Consider the following 26,267-nt stretch of genomic DNA (forward strand, 5'->3'; position numbering starts at 1 on the left):
CAGGCTTGGCAGGTAACGGGCAGATAACAGGCTGGCAGGCAGGATGAGGAGTCAGGCTAGCAGCGGAACCTGAGGGCTGAAGCAGAGATAAGTAACTGTGCAACAACTTTGCTCGGGCACCTCCATTTTGGAGGAGGTGCCTTAAATATGGGAGGTCATCTGGCTATTGGCCGGGGACTCCTTAGGGCGGCGCGCGCGGCCCCTTTAAGAGAGAGGGAGTGCGCGCATGCCCTAAGCACAGTGCCTGGGAAAGAACGCGCAACGGCCGCTGCAGGAAGAGGAGCACAGGAGGACGCCGCGCGGGGAGCGGGGAGGTGAGAGGGACTGTGTCTCTGCATGGCAGGAGGCGGAGACGCCGATGCTACAGCGGCAAGGGCGACGGAAGCTGTATCTGACTTTCTAAAATGGGCAAACAGGCTGCGTACTTTGAGAAGCAGATCTGACAGCTCCGGGTAAGTTTTGAGAAACTGCTGAACCACGAGGTTAAGCACATGGGCCAGGCATTGTACATGTGTGAGCTCGCCTCACCTCAGAGCCACCACCAGGTTCTGGCCATTGTCACACACTACCGTGACTGGCTGTAGGTTCTGCCACAGATATACCTGCTCTTTCAGAGCTGTCCACAACTCTTCAGCATTGTGCAGTTTGTCACCTAAGCATATTAGCTTCAGCAAAGCCTGTTGCTGCTTGGCTGAGGCAGTGCTGCAGTGCTTCCAGCTTGTGACTGATGTGGGCATTTCGGAGATGGAGGCTGAAGAGGAGGAGGCTGAGCAGGAGGAGGTGCAGGAGCTGTAGACTGTGGGGGCAACCCTGATTGACACAGGGCCTACAATCCTAGGCATCTGGAGGTTGTGTTTCATCCCAAGGTCCGTATGGGTCCTGGCTTCCACTATGTTAACCCAGTGTGGTATCAGTGAGATGAACCATCCCTGCCCACAAGCACTTGTCCATGTGTCGATGGTTAGGTGGACTTTCCCAGTAACTACATTGTTGAGGGCACGGCTAATGTGGGACACGTTCTCGTGTAATGCGGGGACAGCACACCGGGAGAAATAATGGCGGCTGGGGACTGAGTACCGAGGGACGGCCGCCTCAATCAGGTTGCGGAAAGCTTCTGTCTCCACGAGCCTAAAAGGCAACATTTTGTGCGCAAGCAGTCGCAAAATGTTTGAATTTAGTTATGTGGCCTGTGAGGCGTTGGCTGTGTATTTGCATTTGCATTCCAAGGACTGGGTTATGGACAACTGAACACTTCGCTGGGACAAGGACGTGCTTGCTGATGGTGCTGGTTGAGAGTGTGCAATGACAGGTGCAAGGCAGGAGGCATCTTTGTATGTACTATGGACAGGGGATTGGCTTGCACGCACAACAGCAGAAGAAGCAGTGGTGTACCCGCAGACACTGTTCCTGGACCCTGGGGTTCGGCCCACAAAGTCGGGTGCTTTGCTGCCATGTACCTGATCATGCTGGTTGTGGTCAGGCTGGTAGTTTTGCTACCCCTGCTGATGCTGGCCTGGCAGGTGGTGCAAATGGCCTTTTTGGGGTTATCGGCAGAGTCTTTAAAAAACAACCAGACTTGGGAAGACCTAATAGTTGTACTTGCAGTTTCCGTCGTTTTGGTGTTACAGGGAATGGTTGCCTACCTTCTTTATGTGGCCATCACACTGCTTCTTCCTTCCTGCTGGGATGCTCTGCCTCCCTCCTCCTTTGTGCTGCCGTCCTCGCTCTGCATGTCCTCTTGCCAGGTTGGGTCAGTTACTATATCATCCACCACCTCGTCTTCCACTTCTGCACCTTAAACCTCCTCCTGACTTTCTGGCAATTACTTCTCATCATCATCCACCTCTTGTGACACTTTCCTACTGTCGCCTTCATATGACCGTGGCTGCTCAAATATTTGGACATCGCTAAATGTGATCTCCTCTTGCCCAGCTTCAAGTGGACCAGGCAAGAGGCCTGAATCTATAAATGGAAAAGTGAACAGCTCTTCAGAGTGTCCAAGTGTGGGATCAATAGTCTCCGGGCACTCGGCATGGTGGGAGGAAGGAGGATCAGGGAGAGGAATATGCAATCCAGACTCACGGCTACTGAGACTTGAAAGTTTGGAAGAAAGGGTGGTGGTGGTGGTGGCTAAGTGACTGGAAGCATTATCTGCTATCCAAGCAATAACCTTTTCACACTGCTCTGTGTTCAATAGTAGTTTTCTGCGGTCCCCTATTAATTGGGACAGGAAGGTCGAGCGAGAAGATGTGGGTGTTTTTTGTGGCACAATTTCAGCTTGCAGACGGCCTCGGCCTCTGCATGCATCATCACCATCACACCCACTTCCCCGTCCCTTGCCACGCCCCTTGCCCATTTTAAATGGAGGACAATATCTTCCACGCTCGCTACAAATGGCTGAATTTTGAGCGAACTTATATGTGATCCGTGTGACGGACAAACCATAATTTTAAATAGCTGGCCCGTAGGTAACTATTTTTAGCAGCAAACTGGTGTCAATAACTGACACACTGAAACAAAATTTTAATGGAGGCCAGAAATGACAGAATTTTCACCGCAATTATATGTGATCCATGTGACGGACAAACCACAGTTTTAAATAGGTGGCCTGTAGGTAACTATTTTTAACAGCGCCGACCTCGTAAGTTTGCTAACACACTGCAACAAAATTTCAATGGAGGAAAGAAATGGCAATATTTTCAGCGCAATTATATGTAATCCATGTGACGGACAAACCACACTTTTAAATAGCTGGCCTGTAGGTAACTATTTTTAACAGAAAACTGGTGTCAATAACTTCGCTGACACACTGAAACAAAATTTTATTGGACGCCAGAAATGGCAATATTTTCAGCGCAATTATATGTGATGGACAAACCACAGTTTTAAATAGCTGAATTTTTAGTGCTCTAATATGGAAAGGACCTGGCTGTATTCTTCAGTGGCAACAAGCAAATGGTGCAGAAAAACGGTGTTCTCTGGATTGCTTTTTAAGCAAATAATCAGGATTAAGATAAAAAAAAATTATTCCTGGCCCCTGGCTATTTCTACAAATATGTTTAAAACCACCAGCAGACAAAACTGGAATGGACCCTTTGGCTATGTGCACTGCAGTCTGGTATATACCATGCCTGCCTGCCTAGCACTGATAACTCTGCAGCTGCATTAGTCCTCAGAAGGACTGTTAGTTGAGATGATTATGTGTAGAGAATATTGTAGAATACCTACACTAACTAATAAACAACCAAATCTCTCCCTAGCTCAGCAGCACCCCTCCCTACACTGCCTGATTGCAGAGTAGACTGTGATTAGCACGGCGGCGCCAGGTCTGATATAGACCTGATGATGCTGTGCGGCCAGCCAATCACTGTAATAGCCCAACCAACATGGCTGTGGCATTACAGTGTGTGGCAGACAATCCCTGCATGTTGATTGGCATTCTAAAGAGCGCCAAACATGCAGGGAGGGGACCCGAGCTCCCGAAGAGCAGCCCTGGAAATACTCGGCGAGCGCCGAGCATCTCGAGCAGTGAGATGCTCGGCCGAGCACCAAGCAGAAGCGAGCATGCTCGCTCATCACTAGTACCAATCATCTACTAGTGTTGAGCCACCCCCGTAGTGTTCGAGTTCGGTTCGGTTCGTCGAACACCCGTGTGTTCGCCGAACTGTTCGTCGAACTGTTCGTCGAACACCTTCGAACACCGTTAAAACCAATGGCAGGCAAACAAAAACTCATAGAAACACATAGAAAACACCTTCAAAGGTGTCCAAAAGCTGACAAACTGCTCAGAAGACACAACTAACACATGGAAAAGTGACAAGTACAAATAGTCATGCGAAAAGAGAAGAGGTGGAGGAGTAAAAGGAGGGGGAGACACAGATATAGGCATGTCATGCCCTTCTAAAATCCAAAAAGTGAGAAGCCGACACGTTCAGTCCGCTCCTGCCCGTGCCACCTCCGTGTCGCCGGGTTTGTGCCAGAGCCGCGGTGAACCCTGACGGCCAGCCCCCCTCTCCCAATACTGGTGCCTGTCCGCTGGTGGGTCGAGCGAGCCCCCCTGTGGTGGAGGCAGCTCTAGGCTTTTTAATTTAAATTGTCTCTCTAATTTGAATGAATACACTTTAAATCCATTTACAAGGATCTATTGGAGGGCAAGTCTCATGCCAGCAGCCGCGTAATTCCAGCTCCAGTAGCATCCACTAAAGCTGCTGCAGATAAAAAGCTTTTATAAGGATCGAGCTCGGCTGTCCACCGCAAGGCATCCTACTGCCAGTCCCAGCCCCTATGCCTTGGAGTGCCTCCTGATGCTCTTCACTGAGTATCCCGTGGTCCCGAAGCATTTCCTTTGAAAAATTAAGTGTCCAAACTACAGGTGGTGTAGCTTGCTTAACAGCCGGGATAATCCGCTGACTAGCAGACATTGCTACTAGGCACAAAATATTTCCTGGGCTAGATGCAGTTAAAAATTTGTAATTAGATACTCTCGTTGGATGCTAAGAAAGCATTCCATAGAGTCTCCTGGCACGCCATATATGATTCTCTTAAAAAGCTTGGGGTAGGGGTCTAGGGGACCCTTTTATAGCCAAAATCACGGCCCTGTATCACAATACGTCACCTAGGTTGAAGATAAATGTAACTGTAGCACCCTGAGGGCTCGCTTGCTACAGAGGTATTGCACCTCACCCAGAGGTGTGATATCTCACTCTCAGGTAAGGATGGAGTGTGGATCAGGACCCGACACCTGCATGCATTACACCACACTGCCGTGGGGCAGGGCGACCAATATGCCTCTGAGATGGGCACGACAGTCCCTGTCCCTGGCTGGAGTGGGGGGAGGGAACACTGAGGAAGGGGAACCCTGTAGTGCAGGAGCAGGGAGGAAGCAGTTGCTGGGTGCATTGAGAAGGGAGTATAAAAGGTGGGCACCATCTTAGTTCAGTGCAGAGAAGTCTGAGCAGAAGTGGCAGGGAGCAGGGGCTCTGCATGAGCTCTGCTCCGGAGGCGGGCCTAGTAACAGAGGCCCAGGCCTGGAAGAGGGAGAAGGAAGGAAGAGGAGCGGAGAAGGCTCCAGGAACGAGGAATGAAGGGATCCCAGGGGTGCAGACGGGCGAGTCGCCACCGCACGCCCGAATCCACCTGCGTGGAGGGGTCAGGCCAAAGGGGGAGATCGGTCCCCGAAACTAGTGGAGGCAGGAAATGACCCTCAGCTAGAAACCGGAGGCTGTGACATTTTATGTGGCGCAGCCCCTCGCTACACCCGCTAGGAAGGCACCACATAGGGTCAGGGAAACTGGCGCCAAGTTTACCAAGAGGAGGCCCGAGGCAGCTGGACAGAAGGGTTGGTAAGAAAGGCCAGACAAAGGACACACAAAGGGGGTCCTGTGAAGCGCTCCAAAGTTATCTGGGAGTTGTCTGAGCCCCTCACCTGGTGAGCACAGTACGACGTGGGCAGCCGTTACCTGCAGACGTGGTCTGGATAATAAGAACTGTGAGTAAAGGCCCTGAACTGCATCACTGACTCCGTGTCGTTACTGCTGCTGCCCTGCACCATCACCCCCATCCTCCGCATATACTGCCCTGAGGCTGTACGCTCTGCTGCACCCACAACACCAGCCTCAGCGGTCTGCCCTGCAGCGGCGGTTCACTCTGACCGCAATCCACGGGTGGCGTAGTCGGACATTCAAATATCAAAACCACATAAATAGTTCCGCCACTGGTTTGACCACCCTGAGCTACGGAACCGGGTCGCCGCCACGAAGACTACAACCACCAGCATCCACCAAAAAGGGTCCGGCTCCTTGTGTCCCAAGGCCCAGGGGGTGCATCAGAACATTTTCATCACCTTTCACAATCACCAATGGGACAAGGCAGGGATGTCCTCTGTCCCCTCTCTTATACATCCTAGTGACGGAGCACCTGCTCTCATCAATTTGCCATAACCCCAATATTAGGTGGATTGAGGTGGGAGGCACCGAGTACAAGTGCTCTCTATTTGATGATGATGATGTCCTAGTATATATCACTCAATCACATATATCCATCCATGCTGTTATGGCTGAAATAGATCACTTTGTTACATGGTCAAATTTTAAAATCAATGCAGCGAAGTCTGAGGCCCTCGATGTCTCCCTCCCCAAATCCATATAGGATTCCATCCAGTCCAACTTTCCCTTTGCCTTGCCCTCACAGGGTATCAAATACTTAGGAATTCCTATTCATAGAGACCTCTCCCATCTATGTTATCTTAATTTTGGGCCCTTTATTGAACAACTCCATACAGACCACGGTTGGCAAGTTAGAGCTGTAAGATTCACTACGTGAACCACTGGTGTTTTGTGGAAAAGCACATGTACACTGTGTTCCAAATTATTATGCAAAAAGTGTTTAGGAGTGATAAGGGAAGAATTTGTTTGTTTGTCAGTTAAACTCATTGATGGTGATGTGTGTCAGGGCTCTTTATATCACTGTAAGCAATTGCAGACACCTGTGCTAATTAGTTTGGCAGGTGTGTCCAAAGAAAGGCAAGACTACTTAAGAAGGCTGTCTCACATTATTAAGCAGCCTACATTTTCTGCCAAAATGGGAAAGAAAAAGGATGTGTCGGCTGCTGAGAAGCAACAAATTGTGGAGTGTTTAGGTCAAGGCATGACTACAATCAACATTGTGCGATGATCAGGATGAAGTGTCTTGGCAATCAAGAAGTATGTAGCTGATTCACAGTACACACGTGTGCGTGCTGATAAGGGCAAATTGAGGACTCTTTCCTACAGGCAATTACGTCAGGTTAAAAGAGCAGCGGCAAAAAAGCCTTGTCATAGCAGCAGACAAGTTTTTGAAGCTGCTGGTGCCTCCAACGTTCCCCGAACAACAAGATGCAGGGTCCTTCAGAGGTTTGCAGCTGTGCATACTCCATCCTGTCGACCTCCTCTATCCACTTCACACAAGCAGAAACGGCTCCAGTGGGCCAAACATTACATGAAGACTGATTTCAAAACTGTTTTGTTCACGGATGAGTGCCATGCAGCGCTTGATGGTCCAGATGGATGGAGTGGAGGATGGCTGGTTGATGGACACCCCACGCAAACAGGGCTACAGCGCCAACAAGGAGGAGGTGGAGTAATGTTTTGGGCTGGAATCATGGGGAGAGAGATTGTCGGCCCCTTTAGGATCCCTGAAGGCGCTAAAGATGAACTCCATAATGTATGTGGATTTTCTCAAACAGCACTTCCTGCCATGGTTCAAGAAGAAGAACCGTGTATTTCACAGCAAGATCATTTTTTTGCATGATAATGCACCATCTCATGCTGCACATAAAACATCTGCATCTCTGGCTGATATGGGCATAAAAGGGGACAAACTTATGGTGTGAACCCCATGCTCCCCTGACGTCTACCCCATTCAGAACCTCTGGAGCATCATCAAAAGGAGTGTCTATGATGGCGGGAGGCAGTTCACATCTAAGCAACAGCTCTTGGAGGGTATTCTGTCCTCATGCAAAACAATTGAAGCAGAAACCATCCAAAACCTGACAAATTCAATGGACGAGGGAGTTCAGAAGCTCCTTTCGAACAAGGGGTCCTATGTGAAAATGTAACATCACCTAGAATAAAGTTTTGAGTTGAAAACTGTTTGATTTCAGTTTCTAATAACCTGCTAATGCTTATAATTTCAAAAATGACCATTTTTTTGGTCTTTATTAAAATGAAAAGGTTGATCGAAAAGTTTGGGGGATCTAAGAGTGTGGCAACCCAGTAGTCATGATTACTTCGAATTCTGGCAATATGAGGGTCATGATGCAGGTAGTGCAGCAAGAAGGCACTTATGTGTCTTGCGCATCTCGGAGCCCCAAAATTATTTTCCGGGCTAGATGCAGCTAAAAATTATTATTAATTTTAAATCTGGTGGAGCTTAGTGTAGATGGCCTAATAGGATCAGTGCTGCACACTGCTACAAAGCCCAAATTATTTTCCAGTCAAGATACAGATAAACATGATTAGTAATTTTAAATCTGGTGGAGCTTATTATAGATGGCCTAATAGAATCAGTGCTGCACACTGCTACAAAGCCCAAACTATTTTCCAGCCAAGATACAGATAAACATGATTAGTAATTTGAAAGCTTAAAACGGTTGGTAGGGTGATTTTAACCAATCATCAAGCTTTTACTCTCCCCAGGATGACACAGGGGTAGAAAAGTCGTTTCGGATCCATGATTTGTTCATCTTTATGAACGTGAGTCTGTCTACATTATCAGTGGAGAGCCGCGTGCGCTTATCTGTCAGCACACCACCAGCAGCGCTGAACACACGTTCAGACAGAACGCTGGCTGCGGGGCATGACAAGATCTCCAAGGCGTAAGTGGCTAGCTCCGGCCATTTATCCAGATTGGAAGCCCAAAAAGAGCAAGGGTCCAGTGACACAGTCATGGCTTCAATGTTTACTTGGAGATACTCCTGTACCATCGTCTCTAGGCGTTGACTATGTGTCAAACTTCTTGTCTCCTGTGGCCTTGCAAAGGATGGGCTAAAAAAGTGGTGAAATGATTCCGCAAAATTGATGTTACCAGCAGATACTGTGGCTCTGTTACGGTTTGAGTGCTGAACACTTGACGGTCCCACGGTTGGCAAGTTGGAACTGTGAGATTCACTACGTGCACTACTGGTGTTTTGTGAAAAAGCACATGTAAGATTCTGCAACAGTCCCTGCTGATACTCCTGCATGCGTGCATCCCTTTCTATGGCAGGAATAATTTCTGCAAATTTACTTTTGTACCGGGGATCTAACAGTGTGGCAACCCAGTAGTCAGGATTATTTCTAATTCTCACAATTCGAGGGTCATGTTGCAGGTAGTGCAGCAAGAAGGCACTCATGTGTGTTGCTCATCCAGGAGCACCAAGTCCCTGTTGTGTTGGTGGTGAGGTAACAATCATGCTTCCTTCCTCTGTCCTCTCCCCCCAACCTCGCACAACAGAAATGTGATCAAGGTCTCCCTCATCTGATGAGTCTTCCATCAGTTCGTCCTCCACTTCTTCCTGGGCTCCTGCACCTTCCTCACTAGTTTGGCTGCTACCATGCGCCCTGGTAAAACCATCTCCCCACCCTCACATGCATGCCGCCTTGGTGCTGCCGACCGTCTGGACCTTGCAGATGTTAGCCCTTCCGCATACAACTCCTCCTCCTCTACTTCCTTCACCTCCTCTTGTGCCACCACCTGACTCCGAATTCTGTTTAACATGTGCTCCAGCATGTAAATCACCGGAATAGTCATGCTGATAATGGCATCGTCAGCACTAAACATCTTCGTCGCCATTTCAAAACTGTGCAGAAGGGTGCATAGGTCCCTGATCTGAGACCACTCCTCCAGCGTGATTTGCCCCACCTCTGGATCTCGTTGGCCCAGGCTATACGTCAGAACGTATTGCACCAGGGCTTGTCGGTGCTGCCACAGTCGCTGCAACATGTGCAGAGTTGAATTCCACCGGGTAGGCACATCGCATTTTAGCCGGTGAAGTGGCAGGCCCAACGACTTCTGTAGAGATGTAAGTCGCTGAGCTGCGGGATGCGAATGGCAGAAGTGAGCACACAGCGACCGTGCCCTCTGCAGAAGGCCATCTAGTCTGGGATAGTGGGCTAAAAATTGCTGGACAACCAGGTTCAACACGTGAGCCATACAAGGCACGTGTGTGACATTGCCCCGGCGAAGGGCCGCACCCATGTTTGCAGCATTGTCGCACACGGCCTTCCCTGGCTTCAGGTCCAGTGGAGACAACCATTCATGAAATTGGTTCTCCAGAGCTGACCACAACTCCTCAGCTGTGTGACTCACATTTCCCAGACATTTCAAAGTAAAAACCGCCTGATGACGTTGAGCCCTACTGCCAGCATAGTAAGGAGGTGTGCAGGATCCCTTCTGCGCAGTTAGAAAGCTTGTGGTATGACCAGACAGGCTTTGGGTGCATGTGGAAGACCGAGAGGAGGTTGAGGAGGCAGAAGCAGTGGAGGAACTTTGAGATAAAGAGGATTGACGCATAACTCGTGGGGACGGCAAGACTTGGACAGCAGCCCCTTGTCCTGCTGTCACCATAGTTACCCAGTGCCCAGTCAGCGACATGTAACGCTCCTGTCCATGCCTACTCGTCCAAGTGTCTGTGGTGAAATGCACCCTGTCAAACACAGAGTTTCTCAAAGAAGCGGTGATGTTGTGTGCGACATGCTGGTGGAGCGCAGGCACACCTTTCTTTGAGAAGTAGTGCCGACTGGGCATCTGGTACTGGGGCACTGCGACGGACATAAGGTCTCGAAAATCCTCTGTGTCCACCAGGCGGAAAGTCAGCATTTCTGTAGCCAAGAGCTTGCAGATGGTGAAATTCAACCTCTTAGCTTTCTCATGGCTAGGAGGAAATGGTCTTTTACTTCTCCACATCTGAGGGACCGAGGGCTGGCTATTGTGCTTAGACGGGGTTGATAAGGGTGTCCCCGGAAAACTGCCAGTCTGTGAGGAAGATGCAGGCGGACATGTTAGGTTGCCTTGATCCAAAGGTGGTGCTATCGATGTCGGACAGCGCTCAACACCAGCTGGTGTTACCACCGCCAAAGAAAATGATGACCTGCCAATCACGCTGGCTGTTGCGGTTAAAGAGGTGGCAGGTCTGCGCCCCAAAACAGGTGTGACTGCTGTCCCCCCAGTCACAGAGGATGAAGAGGCCGCGGATGCACAAGATATGGCAGACGGTGGTTGGCCCGGCCGGCTAGGCCGCATTGTAGCACACTGAGCTTCCCACTGCAACTTATGCTTCATGTCCATGTGCTGGTTCATGCATGAAGTACTCAAACTATGTATTTTTTGGCCTCTACTTAGCTTTTGCTGACAAATGTTACAGATAACACGAGTTGGGTCATCTTTATCGATCTGAAAAAATGCCCAGGCTATGCAAGGCTTAGCACCTATGCGACCTGAAGAGTCACCACGACTTGTGGTGAGAGGCAGAGTTGTGTTTGAGGATGCAGTTGTTGACGTGCTTCCAGTACTACGTCTCTGTCCAGGAAGGCGCAACCTGACCTCGTCGTCACTAGCATCTTCCTCCACCTCCTCTGCTGACCTCATCTCTTGGCTGACTGTGGGTTGACAGTAAGTGGGATCTCCAACCTCATCATCATCACCCTGTGCGTTATCACACCCGTCATCCTCAGAGCCAACCTGTTCCTGCCCTGACAAAAAACTAAAGTTGTCGCTCCAATCAGGTATTTGAGTCTCATCATCATCTTCCTCACTGTCTCCACCAACAGGAGTTACAGTTTGGGAATGAGGGTCTACATTATGGTCAGAGCATTCTGTGTCTGGTCCTGGATCCGACTCATAAAGATTCTGGGCATCAGTGCAGATCATTTCCTCGTCTGGATTCACAGAAGCGCTGGAGTGGACCTCTGATTCCCAGGCTATAGTATGAGTAAACAGCTCTGCAGACTCAACCATCTGTTCTACCTCATACTCAGACGGGCAGCTGGAGATTTGGGAGCTGTGAGGAAGCAAGTGCGATTGGGGTGACACCTTTGAGGACTGGAGTATTTGTGATGTTGAAGTTGATATGGAGGAGAGCCCACTTAAAGGAGCACTTGATATCCGTTGAAGCACCTGCTGTTTTTGTGCCTCATCTGGAATTTGTAGTGATTGGCGTGGCCATAAGAAAGGGATCTTATCACATTGTCCGCTAAAAGAAGTAGACATTTTAGTTTGGCAGGAAGATGGTCTTTCTTCTGCAGATGTTACTGTTGCTTTAACACCTACCCCACGGACATAACCTTTTTTCCCCTTCCCAACACGCCTATTCCCCTTTCCACCAGCAGCAGGCCTTTTTCCACTCATTTTGGTGGTTAACTAATTCACAACTCTGGAGTTGTTTGCACAAAAAAACAATGGATGGGAACCGAGCAGAGCTGAGTGGCCAAACTGTGGTATTAGGCCAAAACTATTGGCTGGGTTAGATGCATAAAAAAATTATATTCAATTTGCAACCTGATGGAGGTCAGTATAGATGGACTAATAGAACAAGTCCCACACACAGCTAGAAGCCGAAATATTTTTTCAGAGGTAGATGCAGAAAAAAATTGTATTCAGTTTGCAACCTGATGGAGGTCAGTATAGATGGACTAATAGAACAAGTCCTACACACAGCTAGAAGCCCAAATATTTTTTCAGAGGTAGATGCAGATAAAAATTATTTTTAATTTGCAGCCTGATGGAGGTCAGTATAGATGGACTAATAGAGAAAGTCCGACACACTGCTAGAAGGCCAAATATTTTTTCAGAGCTAGATGCAGACAAAAAATTATTTTGAATTTGCAACCTGATGGAGGTCAGTATAGATGGACTAATAGAGAATGTCCCACACACTGCTAGAAGGCCAAATATTTTTTCAGAGCTAGATGCAGACAAAAAATTATTTTTAATTTGCAACCTGATGGAGGTCAGTATAGATGGACTAATAGAACAAGTCCCACACACAGCTAGAAGCCCAAATATTTTTTCAGAGGTAGATGCAGAAAAAAATTGTATTCAGTTTGCAACCTGATGGAGGTCAGTATAGATGGACTAATAGAACAAGTCCTACAAGCAGCTAGAAGCCCAAATATTTTTTCAGAGGTAGATGCAGAAAAAATATATATTCAGTTTGCAACCTGATGGAGGTCAGTATAGATGGACTAATAGAACAAGTCCTACACGCAGCTAGAAGCCCAAATATTTTTTCAGAGGTAGATGCAGAAAAAATATATATTCAGTTTGCAACCTGATGGAGGTCAGTATAGATGGACTAATAGAGAAAGTCCCACACACTGCTAGAAGGCCAAATATTTTTTCAGAGCTAGATGCAGACAAAAAATTATTTTTAATTTGCAACCTGATGGAGGTCAGTATAGATGGACTAATAGAGAAAGTTCCACACACTGCTAGAAGGCCAAATATTTTTTCAGAGCTAGATGCAGATATAAAATATTTTTAATTTGCAACCTGATGGAGGTCAGTATAGATGGACTAATAGAGAATGTCCCACACACAGCTAGAAGGCCAAATATTTTTTCAGAGGTAGATGCTGATAAAAATAATTTTTAATTTGCAACCTGATGGAGGTCAGTATAGATGGACTAATAGACCAAGTCCCACACACTGCTAGAAGGCCAAATATTTTTTCAGAGCTAGATGCAGACAAAAAATTCTTTTGAATTTGCAACCTGATGGAGGTCAGTATAGATGGACTAATAGAACAAGTCCCACACACTGCTAGAAGGCCAAATATTTTTTCAGAGCTAGATGCAGACAAAAAATTATTTTGAATTTGCAGCGTGATGGAGGTCAGTATAGATGGACTAATAGAACAAGTCCCACACACTGCTAGAAGGCCAAATATTTTTTCAGAGCTAGATGCAGAAAAAAATTATATTCAGTTTGCAACCTGATGGAGGTCAGTATAGATGGACTAATAGAACAAGTTCCACACACTGCTAGAAGCCCAAATATTTTTTCAGAGCTAGATGCAGAAAAAATTTTTATTCAATTTGCAACCTGATGGAGGTCAGTATAGATGGACTAATAGAATGATGCTATGCCCAAAAGATTTTACTTCACTAGGTGCAGTAAAAAAATTGGTATTCTATACACAGGTGGTATATCTTGCAACACAGATAGGCTACTCCACTGACTAACACACTCTGCAATAGGCCAAAAAGGATTAGCTTTGCTAGATTCAGCCAAATGCTGTGAAAAAAACTTGCACAGCACTGGCACAGACCTGCCTGGCAAAAACTGATAGGAACTGATGTAACCTAGTCCTGAAAAGGACTGCAATTACAATTAGTCTTTACTCCCACAATCTATCTATTTAAGAGCACAGACCTGCCTGATAAAAGTCGTAGGAAATGCTGTAACCTAGTCCTTAAAAGGACTGCAATCACAACTTTTCCCTACTCCCAAGCTATCTGTAGATTTGTGCGAAAATTGGCTTGAAATTAACAAGGTATAGCGCACACAGCAACAGTGGTGCCGTCTAACACGCAGCTGCAGCAGTTAGAAAATGGTGGCGACGGGGAAAATGGCTTGGTCTTATAGGGCAAGGACATGTGACATACACTGCCAATGACACATGCCCTTGCTTGTGTGAAAGAAAGCACTTAGCTCCGTGTGTGTGCTGCTGATAGGCTGACAGAATGCACCTCCCCACTGTAAATGCGGGAAAGAGAAAAAAAAATGGAGATCTTCATTATTCCTGCAGAGATCCATCCCCTGCCCCTCTCCCCACCCCGCTGTACACTCAAACTGCGTATTAACATTAATTTTCATCATTACTGAGAAAAAATCCAGTTATGATTTTGGTGCACGAACAGTTATCGAACATAACCTCGAACAGCCGAATTTTTCTCAAATCGTTCGTGTTCGCCGAACAGCTCGAACACCGCCCAAAACAGCTCGAATTTGAGATTGGCGAACAGTTCGAGTCGAACAACGCTCATCTCTACCATCTACCTAGTCTACTACATATAAGCCGTTGTTGTTTGTTTGAACCTTTATAACCATCAAGATTGTTGCCTTTCTTAGAGTCTCCATAACCTTCCAGCTCATTGCCTCTTGTAAGTAAAGTTGTTCTTGAACTGTCTTTTGTGTATCTGTAGATTCCGTCTGCCATCTCAGAATGGGGAATCCACTCTATTACCATAGACCACTTATTCTATATTAAGAGAGTCACACCCAAACAAAATTTTGATATGGGCCAAAGGTACCTTTTTACCTCAGTAGCCCAGATACAACTTTTGCCAAATTGTGCAGATTTTCCCTGGAAATTGGATTCATAGCTAATTCATGAACTAAGTGTTCCTTATTGTGCTCTGGATTCTTTCCAGACCCCAGAGCATAATAAAAGTAATATGTAAAATAAATAATAAACACTTACCTCACTCCTCACTTCTCCTGCTGCTCCCTGCTCACTGTATGATTCTCTGCACCTCTATTGTGCAGCATCTAGAGTCAGATGTTTACTCTAAGTCAGGACTTGTGCAGTGATCTCATGGAACCTTCTCACTGCCGGAAGTATTGGCGTGACAGAGGAGAAGAGAACCAGATATTGAGAAGGGGGTAGCGAGGACAGCCGGAAAGGTGAGTGGTGAAATAAGTATGTTTGTTTTTTGTTTTTAACCTTTTGCCTGCCCTCTACTTTTCAGAAAGATGATGGCCGTAGTTTATCATTTTGTTGAATTCAGGTGAAATGATCTGCAAGAAAAATGTATTCTCGAAAATGCAAATTTTTGTACAATTCCACTCAAATTTGCATATTTCACATGTTCTCTATTTTTTTATTTTTGTATATAATAAACACTTTACATTTTTTTATTGAATCCTAATACATTAATAGTTTTGTGATGTAGAACCTAACTTTCACTTTAAAATAAGTTGTAGCTTGTACATGTTACCTGCAGACTGCTAGAGAAGAATGAATATGTTGTTTTTGGTATCAGAACTTACTGCCCTTTTGATAAGGGCAGCATTCATGTTCTTTGCTGTGTTGGCTACATATTGTTCTGAGTTTATAGCCTGAGTGAGTGGCACATGTGAGTTTGAGCTGTAGAGGGGCACTGACTCCCCTAGAGTTGCACCCATATAAAGCCCCAGATAAGGTCCTGACAGTGTATTAAGCATTTACGGAATTTTTATGTGCCTGTGATACAAATTCTTAGAATGGGAATATGCGTTTTGTGCCATACATAAGTAGAAACAATGAAGCTCATCTGTATTTATGATATTAAATTGTTAAACAAATAGTTAGTAGGTGATGATATACAACTTGGCAAAATTGAATGGTCATTGACGCCTAATTTCTAGAAATCCCACTAACCCTGAAAATGAAGCAGCCATAGCTCTGCAGCATTACTTTTACAGTTTTATGTCTGCAAGGATTCCATCTCTGCCAGTATTGCAGCATGGCTACATTCTAGTAAATATTGAGGGAGAACTGTGAAAAGTAGTAGTAGTAGACATAGTAGTAAAGCAGCACTACAACCCTTTGATTTTCAAGGGCTTTCTCAAATGCTGTTTGTAATTTATATTCTTTTTTTATTCAAATGCGTTCTGGATATTACAACTAAAAAGCTGAGCTGGTAGACATACAGTATATAACCTACTATTTAAAATAATCGTGTCAAACTAAAGTAGTTGTTAATGGGAGAAAATGACACGTTTATATGTTTTAACTTTGTAAGTATCAGAATTCGTTTTTGAAAACAATAATTAGGAAAGTTGCAGTTAAAAGCATTACATAGTACATTCACATGATGCAAATCATTTTTGCAAGATTGGTTCCAGATATCGAAATCAGTCCATAGAAAGGTCGGCTCACAACTAGCAGATCAAATGGCCATCGTGTATCCCTAAAAAAGCCAGTTGAGTAAGTAATTCAAAAGACGAGTAGGTTTGCATAGATGGCTTGTAAAATAAAAATCTTCTTTATTTAATATTTTTTGTAAAATGCTACAACAAAGGAGTAGCACAAATGTTTGCGCCTTTCGACTAGTTACTGGTCATAGTTGTAGCATGTTACGACTAAGACCAGTTGATGGTAAAAATATATCAACGTTTGTGAAGCTCCTTTGATGTGATGTAGCATTTTACTATAAGGTTAAATATATTACAAGTCATCTATGCCAAATTTCTCTTCTTTTTGGTTCCAGAAGTGGTTTGATCATAGTAATTTAAATTCTTCTTATATTTTATTATATTACTATGTAGTTGTGTTCTATAAGTTTTTTGCCTGTGGACACAACCTAATGAACCTTGCAGCAAAGCCTAGATCTCTATGTAACGGTGTTGGGGGGAGCACAAGACAACAATAGGATCAGGTATTTAAACATACACTGCCCAATCCTTCTTTGCTCCTAGCATTATCAGTCCGGGGAGAGTCAAGATGTTCCCATAAACATTAGTCAACTGATCAAGGACAAGTTTGTCAAGTTTATTCCAATGTGTATGATATGCTTTAGGCTAACATCAATTCAGACAGTGGAAGAAACCATGTTCTGTGTGTCTTGGTTGCTTAGTGTGTATAATTAAATTATGCCATATTAAAAGTTATTCTCAGTGTGCAAAGAATAAGCTTCTGCAGGTTTGATTTGATAACAATCAATGAGTCAGGACCAGACTGGCCTTCAGCCTGACTAGTCAGATTTCTAGTGAGCCACATTTCATGAACCCATAGTGGGCCGCCCGCTCCTGCTTTCACCTTTTCCAGACACAGGTGTTTTTATCTAGCATCTTTAGTGTCTGGCAGAAAAAAACACAAATTTTGAATGTGTTCAAATGTTCCCGCAGTCTGTAATGTGCATGCATTAAAGAGGCTAATGCAGTACAAACTGACCTGAAAAGAAAAAGTAAGAAAAGGAAATCACCTATAACCACTGAGTGAGCATGCCCTGGGCTTCTCCAAACCTTTACCTCCATTCTCCACATAAGAAGAAGCAGCAGCCGTGGGTGAGTATAATTATTTGTTTTCTTTGTTGTGTGAGAGGAATTGGTGGCCGACATGTGTGTGTGGCTTGGTATTCTATGAGATGTATACAGTATCCTATGTGATGTATACAACAGTCTCAGTGTATTTTATGCGATTTATAAAGCAATTTCAGTGTATTATATGTGACATATACAGCAATCTCTGTATATCTTATGTTATGTATACACACAGTACTCTCAGTGTATCTTATTTGATGTAAATAGCAGTCTCAGTGTATCCTATGTGATGTATACAGCAATCTCAGTGTATCCTATGTAACGTATATACAATAACCTCAATGTATCCTATGTGATGTATACAGAAAGCTCAGTGTATCCTATGTGATGAATATGCAGCAGCTGCAGTGTATCCTATGTGATGTATACCGCCGTCTCATTGTATCCTATGTGATGTATAACAGCAATCTCAGTGTATCCTATGCTATATATACAGCAGTCTCAGTGTATCCTATGTGATGAACACAGCAGAATCTCAGTATATCCTATGTGATATATATATACAGTGAAGGAAATGATTATTTGATTCCTTGCTGTTTTTGTAAGTTTGCCCACTGACAAAGATATGAACAGTCTATAGTTTTAAGGGTAGGTTAATTTTAGCATTGAGAGATAGAATAACCCAAAAAAAAAATCAAGAAAATCACATTGTATAATTAGATACATTTATTTGCATTTTGCAGTGAGAAATAAGTATTTGATTCCTCTGGCAAACAACACTTTATACTTGGTGGCAAAACCCTTGTTGGCAAGCACAGCAGTCAGACGTTTTTTGTAGTTGATGATGAGGGTTGCGCACATGTCAGGAGGAATTTTAGTCCACTCCTCTTTGCAGATCATCTCTAAATCATTCAGATTTTGAGGCTGTCACTTGGCAACTCAGAGCTTCAACTCCCTCCATAAGTTTTCTATGTGATTAAGGTCTGGAGACTGGCTAGGACACTCCTTGACCTTAATGTGCTTCTTTTTGAGCCACTCCTTTGTTGCCTTGGATGTATTTTTTGGGTCATTGTCTTGGTGGAGGACCCAGCTACGACCCATTTTTAATGTCCTGGCGGAGGGAAGGAGACAGGCTAGGACACCCCATGACCTTAATGTGCTTCTTTTTGAGCCACTCCTTTGTTGTCTTGGATGTATTTTTTGGGTCATTGTCTTGGTGGAAGACCCAGCCACGAGCCGTTTTTAATGTCCTGGCGGAGGGAAGGAGGTTGTGACTCAGGATTTTATGCTACATGGCTCCATCCATTCTCCCATTGATGCGGTGAAGTAGTCATGTGCCCCTAGCAGAGAAACACACCCAAAACATAATGTTTTCACCTCCATACTTGACAGTGGGGACGGTGTTCTTTGGTTCATAGGCAGCATTTCTCTTCCTTCAAACACGGCGAGTTGAGTTAATGCCAAAGAACTCAATATTTGTCTCAACTGACCACAGCACCTTCTCTCAATAACACACAGAATCATCCAGGTGTTCATTGGCAAACTTCAGACAGGCCTGCACATGTGCCTTCTTGAGCAGGGTGACCTTGCGGGCACTGCAGGATTTTAAACCTTTAAGGAGTAATGTGTTACCAATGGTTCTCTTGATGACAGTGGTCCCAGCTGCCTTGAAATCATTAACAAGTTCCCCCCATGTAGTTTTAGGCTGATCTCTCACCTTTCTCATGATCAAGGATACCACACGAGGTGAAATTTTGCATGGTGCCCCAGATCTATGTCGATTGACAGTCATTTTGTATTTCTTCCATTTTCTTACTATTGCACCAACAGTTGTCTCCTTCTCACCCAGCATCTTACTTATGGTTTTTTAGCCCATTCCAGCTTTGTGCAGGTCTATGATCTTGTCCCTTACATCCTTAGACTGCTCTTTGGTCTTGCCCATGTTGTAGAGTTTAGAGTCTGACTGATTAATTGAGTCTGTGGACAGGAATCTTTTATACAGGTGACTATGTAAGACAGCTGTCTTTAATGCAGTTAAAAAGTTGATTAGGAGCGTCTAACTGGTCTATAGGAGCCAGAACTCATAATGGTTTGTAGGGGATCAAATACTTATTTGTCACTACAAATTGCAAATAAATGTATGTAATTTATACAATGTGATTTTCTTGATTTTATTTTTGGATATCTTATCTCTCAATGTTAAAATTAACCTACCTTTAAAATTATAGACTGTTCATGTCTTTGTCAGTGGGCAAACTTACAAAAACAGCAAGGGATCAAATAATTTTTTCCTTCACTGTATATATATATATATATATATATATATATATATATAGTGCTGGCAAAAAGTATTGGCACCCCTGCAATTCTGTCAGATAATACTCAGTTTCTTCCTGAAAATGATTGCAATCACAAATTCTTTGGTATTATTCTCTTCATTTAATTTGTCTTCAATGAAAAAAATACAAAAAGAATTGTCCTAAAGCCAAATTGGATATAATTCCACACCAAACCTAAAAAAGGGGATGGACAAAAGTATTGGCACCCTTTGAAAAATCATGTGATGCTTCTCTAATTCGTGTAATTAACAGCACCTGTAACTTACCTGTGGCACCTAACAGGTATTGGCAATAACTAAATCACACTTGCAGCCAGTTAACATGGATTAAAGTTGACTCAACTTCTGTCCTGTGTCCTTGTGTGTACCACATTGAGCATGGAGAAAAGAAAGAAGACCATAGAACTGTCTGAGGACTTGAGAAACCAAATTGTGAGGAAGCATGAGCAATCTCAAGGCTACAAGTCCATCTCCAAAGACCTGAATGTTCCTGTGTCTACCGTGCACAGTGTCATCAAGAGTTTAAAGCCCATGGCACTGTGGCTAACCTCCCTAGATGTGGACGGAAAAGAAAAATTGACGAGAGATTTCCACGCAAGATTGTGCGGATGGTGGATAAAGAACCTCGACTAACATCCAAACAAGTTCAAGCTGCCCTGCAGTCCGAGGGTACAACAGTGTCAACCCGTACTATCTGTCAGCGTCTGAATGAAAACGGACTGTATGGTAGGATACCCAGAAAGACCCCACTTCTTACCCCGAGACATAAAAAAGCCAGGCTGGAGTTTGCCAAAACTTACCTGAGAAAGCCTAAAACGTTTTGAAAGAATGTTCTCTGGTCAGATGAGACAAAAGTAGAGCTTTTTGGGAAAAAGCATCAACATAGAGTGTACAGGAAAAAAAAAGAGGCATTCAAAGAAAAGATCACGGTCCGTAGAGTCAAACATGGCGGAGGTTCCCTGATGTTTTGGGGTTGCTTTGCTGCCTCTGGCACAGGACTGCTTGACCTTGTGCATGGCATTATGAAGTCTGAAGACAAGCAACAAATTTTGCAACATAATGTAGGGCCCAGTGTGAGAAATCTGGGTCTCCCTCAGAGGTCATGGGTCTTCCAGCAGGACAATGACCGAAAACACACTTCCAAAAGCACTATAAAAAGAATTTGTGATTGCAATCATTTTCAGGAAGAAACTGAGTATTATCTGACAGAATTGCAGGGGTGCCAATACTTTTGGCCAGCACTGTATATACGCTGCTCAAAAAAATAAAGGGAACACTCAAATAACACATCCTAGATCTGAATGAATGAAATATTATCATTGAATACTTTGTTCTGTACAAAGTTGAATGTGCTGCCAAAAAATCACACAAAAATCATCAATGGAAATCAAATTTATTAACCTATGGAGGCCTGGATTTGGGGTCACCCACAAAATGAAAGTGGAAAATCACACTACAGCCTGATCCAACTTTGATGTAATGTCCTTAAAACAAGTCAAAATGAGGCTCAGTATTGTGTGTGGCCTCCACGTGCCTGTATGACCTCCCTACAACGCCTGGGCATGCTCCTGATGAGGTAACGGATGGTCTCCTGTGGGATCTCCTCTCAGACCTGGACTAAAGCATCCGTCAACTACTGGACAGTCTGTGGTGCAACGTGACATTGGTGGATGGAGAGAGACATGATGTCCCAGATGTGCTCAATCGCATTCAGATCTGGGGAACGGGCGGGCCAGTCCATAGCTTCAATGCCTTCATCTTGCAGGAACTGCTGACACACTCCAGCCACATGATGTCTGGCATGGTCCTGCATTAGGAGGAACCCAGGGCCAACCGCACCAGCATATGGTCTCACAAGGGGTCTGAGGATCCCATCTCGGTACCTAATGGCAGTCAGGCTACCTCTGGCGAGCACATGGAGGGCTGTGCGGCCCTCCAAAGAAATGCCACCCCACACCATTACTGACCCACTGCCAAACCGGTCATGCTGAAGGATGTTGCAGGCAGCACATCGCTCTCCACGGCATCTCCAGACTCTGTCACGTCTGTCACATGTGCTCAGTGTGAACCTGCTTTCATCTGTGAAGAGCACAGGGCGCCAGTGGCGACTTTGACAATCCTGGTGTTCTGTGTCAAATGTAAAGCATCCTGCGTGGTGTTGGGCTGTGAGCACAACCCCCATATGTGGACGTCGGGCCCTCATACCACCCTCAAGGAGTCGGTTTCTAACTGTTAGTGCAGACACATGCACATTGTGGCCTGCTGGAGGTCATTTTGCAGGGCTCTGGCAGTGCTCCTCCTGTTCCTCCTTGCACAAAGGTGGATGTAGCAGTCCTGCTGCTGGGTTGTTGCCCTCCTACGGCCCCCTCCAGGTCTACTGGGGTACCCGCCTGTCTCCTGGTAGCGCCTCCAGCCTCTAGACACTACGCTGACAGACACAGCAAAACTTTTTGCCACAGCTCGCATTGATGTGCCATCCTGGATGAGCTGCACTATCTGAGCAACTTCTGTGCGTTGTAGAGTCAGTCTCATGCTACCACGAGTGTGAAAGCACAACCAACATTCAAAAGTGACCAAAACATCAGACATAAAGCAATAATACTGAGATGTGGTCGGTAGTCCCCACTAGAGATGAGCGTTGTTCGACTCGAACTGTGCGCCAATCTCAAATTCGAGCTGTTTTGGGCGGTGCTCGAGCCGTTCGGCAAACACGAATGATTTAAGAAAAATTTGGCTGTTCGAGGTTATGTTCGATAACTGTTTGTGCACCAAAATCATAACTGGATTATTTCTCAGTAATGATGAAAATTAATGTTAATACGCAGTTTGAGTGTACAGCAGGGCGGGGGGAGGGGCAGGGGATGGATCCCTGCAGGAATAATGAAGATGTCCATTTTTTTTTCTCTTTCCCGCATTTACAGTGGGGAGGTGCAATCGGTCAGCCTATCAGCAGCGCACACACGGAGCGAAGTGCTTTTTTTCACACAAGCAAGGGCATGTGTCATTGGCAGTGTATGTCACATGTCCTTGCCCTAAAAGACCAAGCCATTTTCCCCGTCGCCACCATTTTCTCACTACTGCAGCTGCGTGTTAGACGGCACCGCTGTTGCTGAGTGCGCTATACCTTGTTAATTTCAAGCCAATTTTCACACAAATCTACAGATAGCTTGGGAGTAGGGAATAGTTGTGATTGCAGTCCTTTTAAGGACTAGGTTACAACATTTCCTACGACTTTTATCAAGCAGGTCTGTGCTCTTAAATAGATAGGTTGTGGGAGTAAAGACTAATTGTAATTGCAGTCCTTTTCAGGACTAGGTTACATCAGTTCCTATCAGTTTTTGCCAGGCAGGTCTGTGCCAGTGCTGTGCAAGTTTTTTTCACAGCATTTGGCTGAATCTAGCAAAGCTAATCCTTTTTGGCCTATTGCAGAGTGTGTTAGTCAGTGGAGTAGCCTATCTGTGTTGCAAAATATACCACCTATGTATAGAATACCAATTTTTTTACTGCACCTAGTGAAGTAAAATCTTTTGGGCATAGCATCATTCTATTAGTCCATCTATACTGACCTCCATCAGGTTGCAAATTGAATATAATTTTTTTCTGCATCTAGCTCTGAAAAAATATTTGGGCTTCTAGCAGTGTGTGGAACTTGTTCTATTAGTCCATCTATACTGACCTCCATCAGGTTGCAAACTGAATATAATTTTTTTCTGCATCTAGCTCTGAAAAAATATTTGTCCTTCTAGCAGTGTGTGGGACTTGTTCTATTAGTCCATCTATACTGACCTCCATCAAGTTTCAAATTCAAAATAATTTTTTGTCTGCATCTAGCTCTGAAAAATATTTGGCCTTCTAGCTGTGTGTGGGACTTTCTCTATTAGTCCATCTATACTGACCTCCATCAGGTTGCAAATTAAAAATAATTTTGTGTCTGCATCTAGCTCTGAAAAAATATTTGGCCTTCTAGCAGTGTGTGGGACTTTCTCTATTAGTCCATCTATACTGACCTCCATCAGGTTGCAAACTGAATATATTTTTTTCTGCATCTACCTCTGAAAAAATATTTGGGCTTCTAGCTGTGTGTGGGACTTGTTCTATTAGTCCATCTATACTGACCTCCATCAGGTTGCAAACTGAATATAATTTTTTTCTGCATCTACCTCTGAAAAAATATTTGGGCTTCTAGCTGTGTGTGGGACTTGTTCTATTAGTCCATCTATACTGACCTCCATCAGGTTGCAAACTGAATATAATTTTTTTCTGCATCTAGCTCTGAAAAAATATTTGTCCTTCTAGCAGTGTGTGGGACTTGTTCTATTAGTCCACCTATACTGACCTCCATCAGGTTGCAAATTCAAAATAATTTTTTGTCTGCATCTAGCTCTGGAAAAATATTTGGCCTTCTAGCAGTGTGTGGGACTTTCTCTATTAGTCCATCTATACTGACCTCCATCAGGTTGCAAATTAAAAATAATTTTTTGTCTGCATCTAGCTCTGAAAAAATATTTGGCCTTCTAACAGTGCGTGGGACTTTCTCTATTAGTCCATCTATACTGACCTCCATCAGGTTGCAAACTGAATATATTTTTTTCTGCATCTACCTCTGAAAAAATATTTGGGCTTCTAGCTGTGTGTGGGACTTGTTCTATTAGTCCATCTATACTGACCTCCATCAGGTTGCAAACTGAATATAATTTTTTTCTGCATCTAGCTCTGAAAAAATATTTGGCCTTCTAGCAGTGTGTGGGACTTGTTCTATTAGTCCACCTACACTGACCTCCATCAGGTTGCAAATTCAAAATAATTTTTTGTCTGCATCTAGCTCTGAAAAAATATTTTTTCTGCGTCTAACCCAGCCAATGGTTTTGGCCTAATACCACAGTTTGGCCACTCAGCTCTGCTCGGTTCCCATCCATTGTTTTTTTGTGCAAACAACTCCAGAGTTGTGAATTAGTTAACCACCAAAATGAGTGGAAAAAGGCCTGCTGCTGGTGGAAAGGGGAATAGGCGTGTTGTGAAGGGGAAAAAAGGTTGTGTCCGTGGGGTAGGTGTTAAAGCAACAGTAACATCTGCAGAAGAAAGACCATCTTCCAGCCAAACTAAAATGTCTACTTCTTTTAGCAGACAATGTGATAAGATCCCTTTCTTACGGCCACGCCAATCGCTACAAATTCCAGATGAGGCACAAAAACAGCAGGTGCTTCAACGGATATCAAGTGTTCCTTTAAGTGGGCTCTCCTCCACATCAACTTCAACATCACAAATAATCCAGTCCTCAAAGGTGTCACCCCAATCGCACTTGCTTCCTCACAGCTCCCAAATCTCCAGCTGCCCGTCTGAGTATGAGGTAGAACAGATGGTTGAATCTGCAGAGCTGTTTACTCATACTATAGCCTGGGAATCAGAGGTCGACTCCAGACGAGGAAATCATCTGCACTGATGCCCAGAATCTTTATGAGTCGGATCCAGGACCAGACGCAGAAGGTTCTGACCATAATGTAGACCCTCATTCCCAAACTGTAACTCCTGTTGGTGGAGACAATGAGGAAGACGATGATGAGACTCAAATACCTGATTGGAGCGACAACTTTAGTTTTTTGTCAGGGCAGGAACAGGTTGGCTCTGAGGACGACGGGTGTGATAACGCACAGGGTGATGATGATGAGGTTGGAGATCCCACTTACTGTCAACCCACAGTCAGCCAAGAGATGAGGTCAGCAGAGGAGGTGGAGGAGGATGCTAGTGACGACGAGGTCAGGTTGAGCCTTCCTGGACAGAGACGTAGTACTGGAAGCACGTCAACAACTGCATCCTCAAACACAACTCTGACTCTCACCACAAGTCATGGTGGCTCTTCAGGTCGCATGGGTGCTAAGCCTTGCATAGCCTGGGCATTTTTTCAGATCGATAAAGATGACCCAACTCGTGTTATCTGTAACATTTGTCAGCAAAAGCTAAGTAGAGGCCAAAAAATACATAGTTTGAGTACTTCATGCATGAACCGGCACATGGACATGAAGCATAAGTTGCAGTGGGAAGCTCACTGTGCTACAATGCGGCCTAGCCGGCCGGGCCAACCACCGTCTGCCATATCTTGTGCATCCGTGGCCTCTTCATCCTCTGTGACTGGGGGGACAGCAGTCACACCTGTTTTGGGGCGCAGACCTGCCACCTCTTTACCCGCAACAGCCAGCGTGATTGGCAGGTCATCATTTTCTTTGGAGGTGGTAACACCAGCTGGTGTTGAGCGCTGTCCGACATCGATAGCACCACCTTTGGATCAAGGCAACCTAACATGTCCGCCTGCATCTTCCTCACAGACCGGCAGTTTGCCGGGGACACCCTTATCAACCCCGTCTAAGCACAATAGCCAGTCCTCGGTCCCTCAGATGTGGACAAGTAAAAGAGCATTTCCTCCTAGCCATGAGAAAGCTAAGAGGTTGAATTT

Source organism: Phyllobates terribilis, unplaced genomic scaffold, assembly GCF_046119375.1.
Source record: "Phyllobates terribilis strain yellow unplaced genomic scaffold, ASM4611937v1 Scaffold_3__8_contigs__length_932513732, whole genome shotgun sequence".
In the NCBI taxonomy this organism is placed as follows: Eukaryota; Metazoa; Chordata; class Amphibia; order Anura; family Dendrobatidae; genus Phyllobates; species Phyllobates terribilis.